This window comes from Lactuca saligna, chromosome 3 (genome assembly GCF_052625555.1).
Source record: "Lactuca saligna cultivar CGN05327 chromosome 3, ASM5262555v1, whole genome shotgun sequence".
NCBI lineage: Eukaryota > Viridiplantae > Streptophyta > Magnoliopsida > Asterales > Asteraceae > Lactuca > Lactuca saligna.
In genome coordinates, this window is record NC_136419.1 from 103792297 (window position 1) to 103805592 (window position 13296).

The following is a 13296-nucleotide window of genomic DNA, read 5'->3' on the forward strand; positions in this document are numbered from 1 at the left end:
ACGAAATCATTGACCATTATACGAGGAAGAAGAAAAAGGTTATGATTTTATAGGTAGATTTCGTTAAGGCTTATGACTCGGTTTGCTGGAAGTATTTGATAGATCATGGCTTTTATGGGATTCGATCACAAATGGATAGGATGGATTAAAGCCTGTCTTGAGTCGTCGCGTGCTGCCACTCTAGTCAATGGGAGCCCCACTCAGGAGTTCTTGCTAAAGAAGGGTCTTCGTCAGGGTGACCCTTTGTCTCCTTTTCTTTTTATCTTGGTCATGGAAGGGTTGCATGTTGCTTTAGAGGATGTTGTGGGCTAGGGGTTATTTCGTGGTGTGAATGTGGGTGACGATGGGCTTTATTTATCTCATCTTTTCTATGTAGACTGATGATATATGGTCTATTAGCATGACCTAGACTACTCTAGCACGCCAGTCTATCCTGACGCGCTCCTGCCAGCCCTTCCTATCATTCCCTTGCCAGCCTTGTCTGGCGCTCCATTGCCATCCGTACTGGGGACTCTCCTGTCGGTCTGGCCTGGCCTGGCGCTCTCTTGCCAGCTTTGTCTGATGCTCCCTTACTAGCCGTGCTGGGGACTTTCCTGCCGGCTCGGCTTGACGCTCTCTTGCCAGCCTTTCCTGGTGTGCGTCCGCCAGCCTCGCCTGGGACGCACTCGCCAGCCCTGCTCGGCGCCTCCGGGCGACCTCGCCCAGCTCCTTGCTAGCTGCGCCTCAATTGGGCTGGCCTAAGGCCTGACCTAATCCCCCTTGACCTAATTGTCCACTATAATAGAATAGTACATCCTCCATGAAGGAGGATCTTTTCCCTAGACTCTTCCCCAAGTGGCTCAGCCGCCACACCATACACCGGCCGGGTGGCTCAGCCGCCACCGGTTGCCGTCAACCACCATACACCACCACCAGCACCAAGATGGTCCCCTCTAGCTATGGAGGAGCATATCAGATCTTCTAGCTGATCTAACTTGATCGTCAGAGTCCGCTCCCAGGGCATAGTCCCTGGAGCGGCTTTAACGCATCTCTCTGTTGTGACCTCGCAGATCTATCTACGGCGTAGAAGCACTTTCTCAGAGCAGGTGGTCGGAGCCGATGTCACATCATTTAGCGCCATCCCGGACTCGAACGAGCAGAAATCATCTCGTTCTTGTCTAGATCTGCTCAGATCTGTCGTTTCAGCTAATGTTTTCCTCAAATTTGTTCATTTCTAGCACCATTTGGTTCAGATCCGTTTGGATTTGGCCAAGATTTGTTCAGATCGATTTGGTTCTTGACAAGATCTTTTCAGATCTGTTTAACCATCATTCAGATCTCTCGATCTTCTTAGTCTCGATCTTCTTAGTTCTATGCACCGATCTTTTGATTTGCTTGCTTTTTCGCTCAAATTTTTTGATCTGTTTGAGTTTTCTCGCTTAGATCTTTAGATATGCCTTGTTTGTCTAGATATGTTTTGTTTTAGTTCATCTGAGAAACTCTCAAGTCTTAAAAGACTTTTATCAAATCTCATTTTCATCTATATTTTGATGGATTATTCCGAAAGTTGGAGAGAAAAGAGATTTCTATGAGTTTTTCCCCATCTTTGTTCACATTTTTGAGAACTAGGGCTCATTCCGACACCAGCAAGAATCACCTCTGATTGGGACGAGCAGAATATAGCTAATTTGGTCACAGTCCTTAACTGCTTCTATTGAGTTTCAGGTCTAAGACTTGCAGAAATCGAGTATGTATGGGGTTAGTCTTACTTTACAACAGATGGAAGAGATAGCTGTAGTTATAGGATGTTCGGTTGCTTTTATGCCTTTTTCATATTTGGGTTTACTTGTTGGCTCGAAGATGAATCGTATTGCTAATTGGAAGACGGTAACTCAAAATTTTAGGAAGCGTTTGGCAAATTGGAAAGTCAATTTACTTTTGGTGGGGGGTAGGTTGACTCTCATCAGGTTTGTCCTTAGTAACTTGGGTACGTATTACATGTCTTTGTTCAAAATGCCTGGGATAGTGACCGATTACCTAGAATCGTTGAGATCTCGCTTCTTTTGTGGTGGGAGTAATTCATAGAGGAACATTTCCTGGATTAAATGGGATTTGGTGTTGAACTCCAAGAATAAAGGTGGGTTGGGCATTGGTAGTTTGAAGGCATTTAATATGGCGTTACTTCTTAAATGGAGATGGCGTTTTTATACCGATATAAACTCCATTTGGGTCAAGGTGATTAGGAGTATCCACGGGGTATTGGGTGCTTTTGACCGGATTTGCTCAATCCGAAGGGTGGAGAGGTGTGGGCCAATATGGTGAAGTTGTTTAATAAATTAAATGTTCTCCAAATTATTCCACATTCTTTGTTACGTAAAAAATTTGACAATGGAGGTGATACTCGGTTTTGGATGGACATTTGGCTGGGCAAGGAGAGTCTTAAGGATCGTTTCCCCCGCCTTTACGCGTTGGAGAATCATAAGGATTGTTTGGTTGCTGATAGATGGAGAGTTGATGGTTGGGTTTGGGAGTGGTTTCCATATTTTCGTAAGGGTGGCGTACTGATACGCAACTCAAGGCGTTGGCAGAGATGCTTAGTCATGTTCCCATTGTTGATCAGCAAGATAAATGGAAGTGGGGTATTGGCACGGATGGTACGATTTGTGGTTAGTAACACTAGATGCCATATTGATAGTGTTATCTTACAAAAAGGTCATTCTCTTTCAAGGTGGTGTAGGCTCGTTCCCATTAAGCTAAATGTCCATATTTGGGGAGTGTTGTTGAATAGGATGCCTACTAGAGACAATTTGGAATACATGAATATTGATGTTCCTTCTGTCCTTTGTCCCTTCTGCTCTCTTTAAGTTGAGGATTGCAACCATGTGTTCGTTAATTGTGAGGTGGAAAATGTGAAGGTCTTCAAATGGGTGGATATTCCTTTTCCTCTGTTTGGGAACGTTGATGACCTTATGAGATGGGTGGACTCTATCACACCGAGTCCGGTGAGGAGAAATGTTCTTAAAGTCGTCATTATGACTACGATTTGGGTCATTTGGGATAGGAACAGTGAAGTCTTTCAGACGCATGCCATGAGAAAAAGTCATATATTTGAAAGTATTGTTATTCACTCTTATGATTGGGTTGAGAATAGATGTAGTAAAAGTAACACCACTTGGACTATGTGGTTACAAAATCCTCTTTTATAACAACTCTCTGTAATTGTTCTTTGTTGCTAGCTTCTTGCTAGTATTGTTTTAATATATTAAGTCGTTTTAAAAAAAATAATTTAGGGGACGAAGAACAATATCTCTATTTACAAGAAATACTAATGTCTATTATTCTTTCTAATCATAACGATAATGGGTCTTGGGAGCTTGATACTACGAGGTACTATTTGGTTTCGTTGGCTAGAAAGTATATTAATAATAATAATACTTTAATAGGTTGTGATAATCTAACTAGACGCAACAATCTTGTTTTTATCAAAGTTGATGTTTTGACTTGGAGATTATGATGGAGGGTGCAGACTAAAATTAATTTGGATAAAAGAGGGATTAATATTGAGTTGCTTCTTTGTCCGATAACTGCATTATTATCTTTTTTATTCAAACGGTTAACCATTTCTTGTACAAATTAACTCTTTTATTTATAATCAAACTAGACGAATAACCGTGTTGCGCAGAATACAATAGATAAATATATGTTATTAAAAGTAATTATCTCTTTGTCATTAAATTTGAAATAATAATTTTTGTCATAATGTTAATATGAAACATTGTAATTAAATATATGATAAGATACGTACATAATTAAATCAAATAAGGTGGATAGCCTCTCCTAATAGATTATGCATAAGATAAAAATAATATTAAATTTTGATTTATTTTTAACTGTTTTAATGGTTACTCGATTTGTATATATATATTTTTAGGATCATATCTGATATTTAGCCACATGTTGCATGTATATAAAATTAAATATTATTTGTAGTCATTGTTATGGCTAATTAATTAAAAAAATATTTTGATGTTCGAAGATGATTATTATTTCAAATATTAATCATATTTTTTAGAGAAAATTTTATTATTAATAACTATCTTATTTTAATTAATAAAAAAGTTAATTTTAATTTTTCTATTTATTCAACCGTTTTTAATTGCTTATATATTAGAGTAGTTGTATTAGTTCTCTAACAAATTATTTAGTTATTTAGAAGATTATATGTTTATTAAAAAAGTATTAGGTACATGGTTTTTTTCTCTATAAAAAAAATAGAAACATCGATCTATATTAATATTTTTTATAATTTTCAGAGATGATAATAATAATAATAATAATAATAATAATAATAATAATAATAATAATAATAAATTGTTTATATACAAATTAATCAAAACATATTTATTAGTTGGGTTTAATTGTTTCAGTGAATAAACAATATGCAACTTTATAAACATAATTAAGTTGATTTAAATGTATCTAATAATTTTGACACATTGATGTCATTATTTCAAAGTTTACTTTCAAAATAATAAGTATAGGAATCATTTTTTATAATATATCCAAATGTCAAAACTCATATCCAATAAGCGACCATGAAAAGGTAAAAAACTTTCATGTTTATGTATAGATATTATTTTAAGCTTCAAGGTCCATAATCAAATAAAAAATATAACCTCTATACGATTCTTAATTTTTATAGAAAAAAGTTATAAAATATGCCTTCAACGATTTCGATGCTACAAAAACTCAAGCAAAAAATCACATCAATGCAACTTTGATGCCAACAAAAACTCAAACAACAAATCACATTAATCCAACTTCGATGCCTAGAAAAACTCAAACAAAAAATACACATTAATACATCGAATAAAATAAGACAACAATATGAAATATTACCTCGTCTTTTCAAAAGACAATGTTTTCTTCTTAAGTCGATTCAAATCATTCACACCAAATCTTTTGTTTAATGTATGCTTGATTAAAGTCTTCACGCTTTCTTTGAGTTCACCTGAGCAACCCATCATTTGTTTGGACTCGATAAGTGTGTCAAGAGGTAAAGAAAAATATTTGGAAAAGGAAATCGATAAATTCTTTGGTGGTTTTTGCAAATAAAAGTTTATTTACTATCTTGTTCACTAAAAATGTGGGTGTCATGTTTGGAGAAACCATTGATGGTGTACCACATTGAAGCTTGAAATAAGATTTTATAGTAGTGGGAGATGTTGGGAATTATGATTATCATAAGTTTAAAAACTCTTTGATTGTTTGTTAATTAAAAATTGTGTGGAAGTTTCGTAAGTTCAAAAGTTATTTGATTGTTTGGTGTGAATTAGATGAATGTGAAAAGATAGAAAGGTTCCAAATGCATGTGATGCAATTTATAAGTATATTATATGATAACACAACAATAAGATTTTAAACGGATCGATGAAAGCAAAACCTATGCAAACAAAAGTTTGGGTGTGACCATCTCGACGACTTTTTGCATGTTGTGGATTTTTGGCAATAATATGAGTTTTGGAGAAGTAAAACCTAGAATAACGGTAAAGCAAGCAATCACAAAAAGCAAAAAAAAGACACAAATAATTAGTGTGACATACTTCCACGGATAGGAAGCGAAGATGTTTGGGGAGACCAAGATGGCTGGAGCCAAGTCCGTCGGAGAAAAAACTACGGGAGAGATTACACAATTAATGGTAAGGCTATATCCTTTTACATCCAAAACTTTCCTTCAGATTGGGATGAATCGGCACTGTGGCGGATGTTCAATAGATTCGGAACAGTTGTCGATGTCTACATAGCAAAAAAACTGAACCGTCTCAGAAGAAAATTTGGATTCGTCCGATTTATACGGGTATATGACTGTGCTGCATTCGAAAAACGTCTCAACGAGATATTCATTGGAGCTCAGAAGCTGGAAGCAAATGTCGCAAGATACCAAAGGACTGACAACTTGAACCACGTCAAAAATCACCATCCCATTAGCAGAAAACAACCAGACCGAGATCCAGAGCCAACAAGGCACATAAGAAGACAAGGTAGATCGTTTGCTGAGGTGGTCAAGGGCGCAAAAACAAACGAGGACGTCGAATCTGGGGAGACAAGCAAAACAGTGGATGCATCGGCCCCTATGAGAAAAGAAATAAAGATGTTGTCCAACTCGGAGTCAAGAGTTGCCATGCAGAATACCTTGGTGGGGAAAGTTGAAAACTTCCAAGACCTAATGAATGTGAAAGCTTTCCAGGAGGTAGAAGGATGCCCATCAATAAATCTGCGATACTTGGGGGGTCTAAAGATGTTGCTTGAATTCGGGAATGAAGCGGAAAAAGAAGAGTTTTTGAATAACGGGAAGGAGATATGGAAACCATGGTTTAAAGAGGTCTGCAACTGGGACGCAGAAGAAAATTTCAATGAAAGAATTGCATCAATAATCATTCAGGGGGTTCCTCAACATGCATGGTGTGAGGAAGCTTTCAGCATTATTGCTAAAACATGGGGGGAGGTGGTAATACCGGAAGAATGTAATATAGACTCCCCAAATCTGGCGTTTGGCAGAGTTGGCATCCTCACATCGCATCCTGGAATCATCAGCACAGCCATCAAAATATCAGTGGACGGAAGAAATTATACAATTAATATTATGGAGGATATTTTCGAATCCCTGAAACTTAGTCCAGTTCTTGCGGTGAACGATTTCTATCAAAGGATGTCCTGGTGGGATGAAGACAGTAAAAGTGAAAACGGCAGCATTAACAGTGAAGCTTCGATCCAATCCGATGCAAGTCTCCAGTCCCCGCAAGTATCACCGGCAAAATCTCAGCAAGCAACGGATGTTCCTCCGTCATCGTCTGGGAATGGGCGGAATCAGAATCATAATGGAGAAGTGGAAAAGTCGCGCAGCTTGCCGGCTGATGAAATCCCTAAAACCCGTAACCCGATGGAAGAAAATAATGAAGAGGTATCACCATTCTACCCGGATGTCGGTCAAGTATCACCCGGATCCGGTCCAACGAATATCCGACATAACGGTCAGGCCCAATCCCCTCCCTCCTATAATATCTACCAGCCCACTTTCCCATTGGACCTAAATAGAGCCCCATCTAATTCAATTCCATCTGGATCCATCGAACTAAGCCATGGTCGCAACCAGTCAAGATTAACTCCCTCCCCAGATAGAAATTCCAAGGAAATCCGCTCTCCCAACAATGCGCAATCAGTTCACGACTCCCCCCAGCAACCTGAAAGCTCACAGAATCAGTCGGCCGATTCGAATGCCACCTCAATGGAAGTGCTCAAGACCATCAATGTCGGAGAATCAGTTGGTTTTCATGTAAGTAACCACTCTGACCAGCTTAGACAGTTGATTAAAACACGTGGAGTAACTATCATTGATCAATGAATATCTTCTCCAATAATGTGCGTGGAGTCGGGTGTGAAGTCAAGCGGGGCTGGCTAAAAGAGTGTCGCATCAAACATCACTCTTTCTTCATGGGATTACAGGAAACAAAATCTAAGGAAATTCTAAATAACCTAGATAAACAAATTTGGGGCTCTCCAAATTTCAAATGCGAGGTTATTGATCCGGATGGGCTCTCAGGTGGAATTGCATCCCTTTGGGATCCGTCTTTATTCCAAGCCTCTGAATCAATCAAAGGTGATGGTTTCCTTGCAATAAAAGGCGTTTGGCTCAGATTGAGGAAGTCTTGTTGTTTCGTTAATGTATATGCCCCCCAGGAGCCTGCAAGGAAAAGATCCCTGTGGAATAGCCTGGTCGGGCTGGTAAACTCAGACTCGGAGGCATGTTGGTTCATTTTTGGCGACTTTAATGTTGTTCGGCTGCCAGAGGAAAGGTTGGGATCTGCGTTTTGCCATAGCAGTGCATTTTACTTCAACGAGTTTATCCATACTCTTGGTCTTCTAGAAATCAAAATGGGGGGGGGGGGGGGGGGCGCAGATTCACGTACATGAACACTACTGGTGACAAACACAGCAAGCTGGATAGGTTTCTAGTTTCTTTAAATTCCCTAAATGCCTGGCCAAACTTAAATGTCATTGCCCTGCCTAGAGTGCATTCAGATCATTGTGCATTAGTGCTATCAGCCTCACAAGCTGATTTTGGTCCCACTCCTTTCAAGTTCTATAACTCATGGCTCGAAGATCCTAACTTTGGAAAAATTATAGGTTCTGGATGGGCATTAACTAACTGCTCCAAACGCCAATTACATCTATCCCCTCTCTCGCTGGTGGCAAACAAACTAAAGACCCTAAAGGAACACATCAAAAATTGGAGGAAGGAGGTGAATCGGAAAAAGAATAGGGAATTGGATGAGCTTACAGCCCAAATAAATGAAATCGAACTCTTGGCTGAGAGGGGGATGGTAAACAATGAATTGCTTAATACGCGCCAAAATGCTCATCAAAAAATCATGGAAATCAAGGCTGGGTGTATCAAGGATCTGAAACAAAAATCCAGAGCAAAATGGGCGCTAGAGGGTGATGAAAATAGTGCATTTTTCCATGGGTTAATTAACAAACACAAAAGAAGTCAACGTATAAATGGCATTAAGGAAAACGGCTTCTGGATCACGGACCCGGTAGACATCATGACGAGGGCTGTTAAGCATTTTGCACGCAGATTTGCGGAACCCACGAAATCGCGCCCTAAATTCATCAACGCAAATTTCAAGAAGCTACCCCTCTATGCAATTGAGTCCTTGGAAGAACCTTTTTCATTTGAAGAGATCAAATCAGCAATCTGGGCGTGTGGCTCGGATAGGGCTCCCGGGCCCGACGGTTTCTCTTTTGCTTTTCTAAAGAAACACTGGGAGATAATCGGCTGTGATTTCTACCTGGCAGTTAAGCACTTCGAAGCCACAGGGCTCATTGATGAAGGATGTAATTCATCCTTCACTACCTTAGTCCCAAAGATCCAAGATCTAATCACCTTAAACGACTTCCGTCCCATCAGCCTAATCGGATGTCTATACAAAACAATCTCAAAGGTTCTAGCTGAGAGGCTAAAAAGAGTAATCCATCATGTGGTCAGCAAAGAACAAACAGCCTTCATAAAGGACAGAAACATCCTAGACGGGCCTTTAATCCTCAATGAAGTAATTAGCTGGTTAAAGAAGTGCAGAAAGAAAGCGTTCATATTCAAAGTTGACTTTGAAAAAGCTTTCGATTGTATCAGCTGGGATTTCTTGGATTCAGCCATGCAGCAAATGAATTTTGGTGACAAATGGAGAACCTGGATTCGTGGATGCTTATCTTCAGCAAAAATCTCGGTGCTTATTAATGGCGCAGCAACAAAGGAATTTAGAATGGAGCGGGGGGTAAGACAGGGAGACCCACTATCCCCTTTTTTATTTATCATAGCTGCTGAAGGACTACATGTAGCACTTGAATCGGCAAAGGAAAAAGGTATTTACAGTGGCGTCCAGCTCCCTCATTGTGGCCCAACAATCTCGCATCTACAATATGCTGATGATATAATATTTTTGGGGTCTTGGTCGATGGAAAACATTAAAAACCTGATTAGATTACTACGGTGTTTCGAACTAGCATCGGGGCTCAAGGTCAACATGTCAAAGAGCAAAATATACGGGCTTGGGGTTCAAACCTGTGAATTGGATTTGGTTGTTCGTAGCTTCTGCTGCTCAATCGGTGCATTCCCGATCACATATTTAGGTCTCCTAGTTGGTGTGTCAATGGCTCGCGAAACTCATTGGAAGCCCATTATCGAAAGATTCCAAGCAAAACTCTCGAGATGGAAAGCCTCCACCTTGTCGTTCGGGGGTAGGTTGACACTATGCAAAACTGTTCTAAGTAGCCTGGGTTCCTTTTATTTTTCGTTGTATAAGGCCCCTGCAAAAGTGATTAAATCGCTGGAAAGAATTCGGATGAAATTTTTCTGGGGTGGGAATTTGAAAGCAAGCAAAATGGCCTGGGTCGCTTGGGAAAAAATTCTAGCTTCCAAGGAAAGAGGGGGGCTCGAGGTTGGAAGTTTGAAAGCACAGAATATTGCCTTAATGGGTAAATGGTGGTGGCGATTTAAAACCAAACCGGACAGCATTTGGGCCTTGGCAATTCAAGCCATTCATGGCTCGGAGGGTGGTTTGGCTCGACCAATGGTTGTTAGAAGAAGAAGTAGCTGCTGGGGCTCGATTGCTTGCCTGCCTAAAGTTCTAGAAAAAGATGAGGTGCCGTTTTCCCCATTCTTCCAATACTCATTAAATTCTGATGGCTCATACAAATGGTCTTGGTCTCTTGAACACTCGGGTGTTTATACTGTATCCTCGCTACGTAAGTATATCGATAACAGGTCCCTGCCTCGAAGTGATGCTGTTTGGAATTGGAACCCACTTGTTCCGGGCAAAGTAAACATTTTAGCCTGGAGAGTCAGTCACAAAAGGCTGCCATGCATGGAGAATCTATTTAAGATTGGTATCAGCTCTTCAGATATATGCCAATTGTGTCATGAAGCAACAGAATCAGTTGACCACATTTTTGTGGGCTGTCCGATTTCAAAAGAGGTATGGGAGCAGGTGTGTCGATGGTGGCAGCTACTGGGAAATTACCCCAACAATATTATGGATTTGCTAAAATGTAGAGAGTCTTTAATGGGTCATAAGAGATTGGAAAGGATTCATGAGGTTATAATGCTGGTATTTTTATGGGTAATTTGGAGATACAGGAATAATAAAGCGCACAGCTCAAACCAAAATACTGGCTCAAAATCGACTCTGCCTTTCGAGGTACAATCATTAACGTATCTTTGGATAAATGCGAGGAACCGGAAGGGCAGGAAGCTTAGGTGGCTCGAGTGGTGTTGCGACCCAATTTTGGAATGCTATAGCATGATGTAGCCAAATTTCTCTTTTTTGTGTTCCAGTCCTTCTTCATCTTCATTTTATGTTTTCTGTTTCTTGTTTTTATGTTTTTTTCTGAGACTATGTGTATATCCTAGCTCCTGGCTAGAGTTATTTTTAATTAAAGCTGCCGTTCAAAAAAAAAGGAAGCGAAGATCTATTTTATTATTCAATTATTTCGAGTGATACATTGGGAACCCTAGCTACATATATTTATAACCGAAAACCCTACCAACTATAGGATCGGCCCTATATACAAGTAAACCCAAAATAACCGAGCAATTCAATTTTGCCATTCGGGACTCTTCAGTTTGAGTCATGTCATAATTCATTCAGACCACCAGATTCCAAGTCACACTCTAAAAATAACGGATATATTTTATATGATTGTTACACAGTCGTTCTTTTGGATCACAAAGAGAAGTTGTAGGTTTAAACTCAATTATGTAGTTTGGTTGCACAACCTTATTAAGACTATATATATATATATATATATATATATATATATATATATATATATATATATATATATATATATATATATATATATATATATATATATATATATATATATATATATATATATATATATATATATATATAAAGTGAGTATACCCAAAGGTATATAAGATTATATACCCATTCCTTAAAACTGTGTCGTTTTATTTATTTTTTTCCTAAAAAGATGAAAATATCAATTATTTTTCCGATGAGCATCGTTCAACATCACGAAAACATGAAAAACCACCTGATGTCGAAGATCTTCATGCAAACTCTCTTTTATTCGATTTTCTGAATTCATTCCCAAGTATTTGGATTTAATCTGAACGATTGAACCCTCAGAAAACTGAATTGATGCTCGAATTCATTCCCAAGTGTTTTGATTTTCTGATGCTCGTCAATTCCATCTTATTCAAAAAATTTCCTCCATTTTGAAGTATCTCAGATTTATTTTATAAAACCCATTAATTTTCTTCAAAATCCCAGCAACAATCAAAGATTCCTTGAAAATTAATAATTTATTTTCTTACGTAAGTCAATATCAATATCATTAGGTTTAATTTGGATGAAACTGGTGTTTAGATATTGTGGAATTGTGAATGTTTAACTTCCATCCACCAGGTGTTTGACATAATGCCAACATGAACTGATTCATACATTTGGGACTTTGGTTGGTCTGATTAGAGTTTGAACCCCCATTAAAGGATTCACTGCACTATGATAATGATTATGACTTAAAACATGCTTCTATAGTTGCCACTTCAGATTTGTTTAAGAAAGTTGGCACTATTGTGAAGTTGGAAGTCTCACATAGCAAGAATATAGTTATTGATACTCCTAGCAAACCAGAAGGAAGGTCTCATAGTCATGGGGACTTATGTGATGTTAAAATGGATGCAACTGCAAATCTGCCTAATCTAATAGAGAAAGAAACTGAAAACGTAGAAACATGTGTCAAATCTAGTTTACCCGAGAGGTATCATTCAAAAAGAGGTCCTTAACATTTTTTTTGAAAGATGGGTCCTTAACATTCTGCAAGTTTCTTTTTTCATATATAAATCTGGTAAACTAATAAACCTATTTATGGATGGTTCTACAGTGAAATTTACCATACAGTCGTTTATAGTTCTGGAACATATCAATTATCATGAAATGCCAGAACATCGACAGTTGATTCCCTTTTAGTTTTAACGTGTATATATATTCAAGATAATACTTTTTTTTTTTTGCGAATATAATATATGGTTTGTGTGACTAAGTTATCACTGGATAGTCTAATTAGAGAGACATATGTGGGGACAAACCATTCACAAAGTAACTTGGACAAGGAAGTTGAAAAAAATAAAAAAGAAGAAATAGTGGTGAATATAAGAACTATTGTACCAATCACATGCATATTGGCACACCATCAATGAAAGTAAAATGGAAATGGAAAACGGGAAGCATCAACTCAACTGTAACTTTTTTTTTTTTTCTATGAAATTGCAATTTCCTTAGTTGAACTTTTTTTTTTTCCCTGTGAATTGCGATTGTCGTGAAATCATTTTTTTGTCGGTTTTTTTTTTTTTTGTGAATTGGGATATCAATGTCTGTCGGTTTTTGGTGTAGTCGATGTTTTTCACAATGATGATTATTGAACCATTGTTATTAGTATATAAGGAAAACGTGAATAAGAAAAAAGTAGTAATGTTTTGTAGGAAATTGCTTTTTTTTTTTTTTTTTTTTTTTTTAATATATATATAGAAAATAAAACCACTAATCAAAACCACATAGTTTTGTTTATTGTATACCTATGCTTGTATACCCTTAAGGGTATACTCACTTTTCTATATATATATATATATATGTGTGTGTGTGTGTGTGTGTGTGTTATTCTATTCTAACTAATTATTGTGCGGATATCGTATGCTATGAGAATTACTAAGAGCGAACACGTTCAACTTTA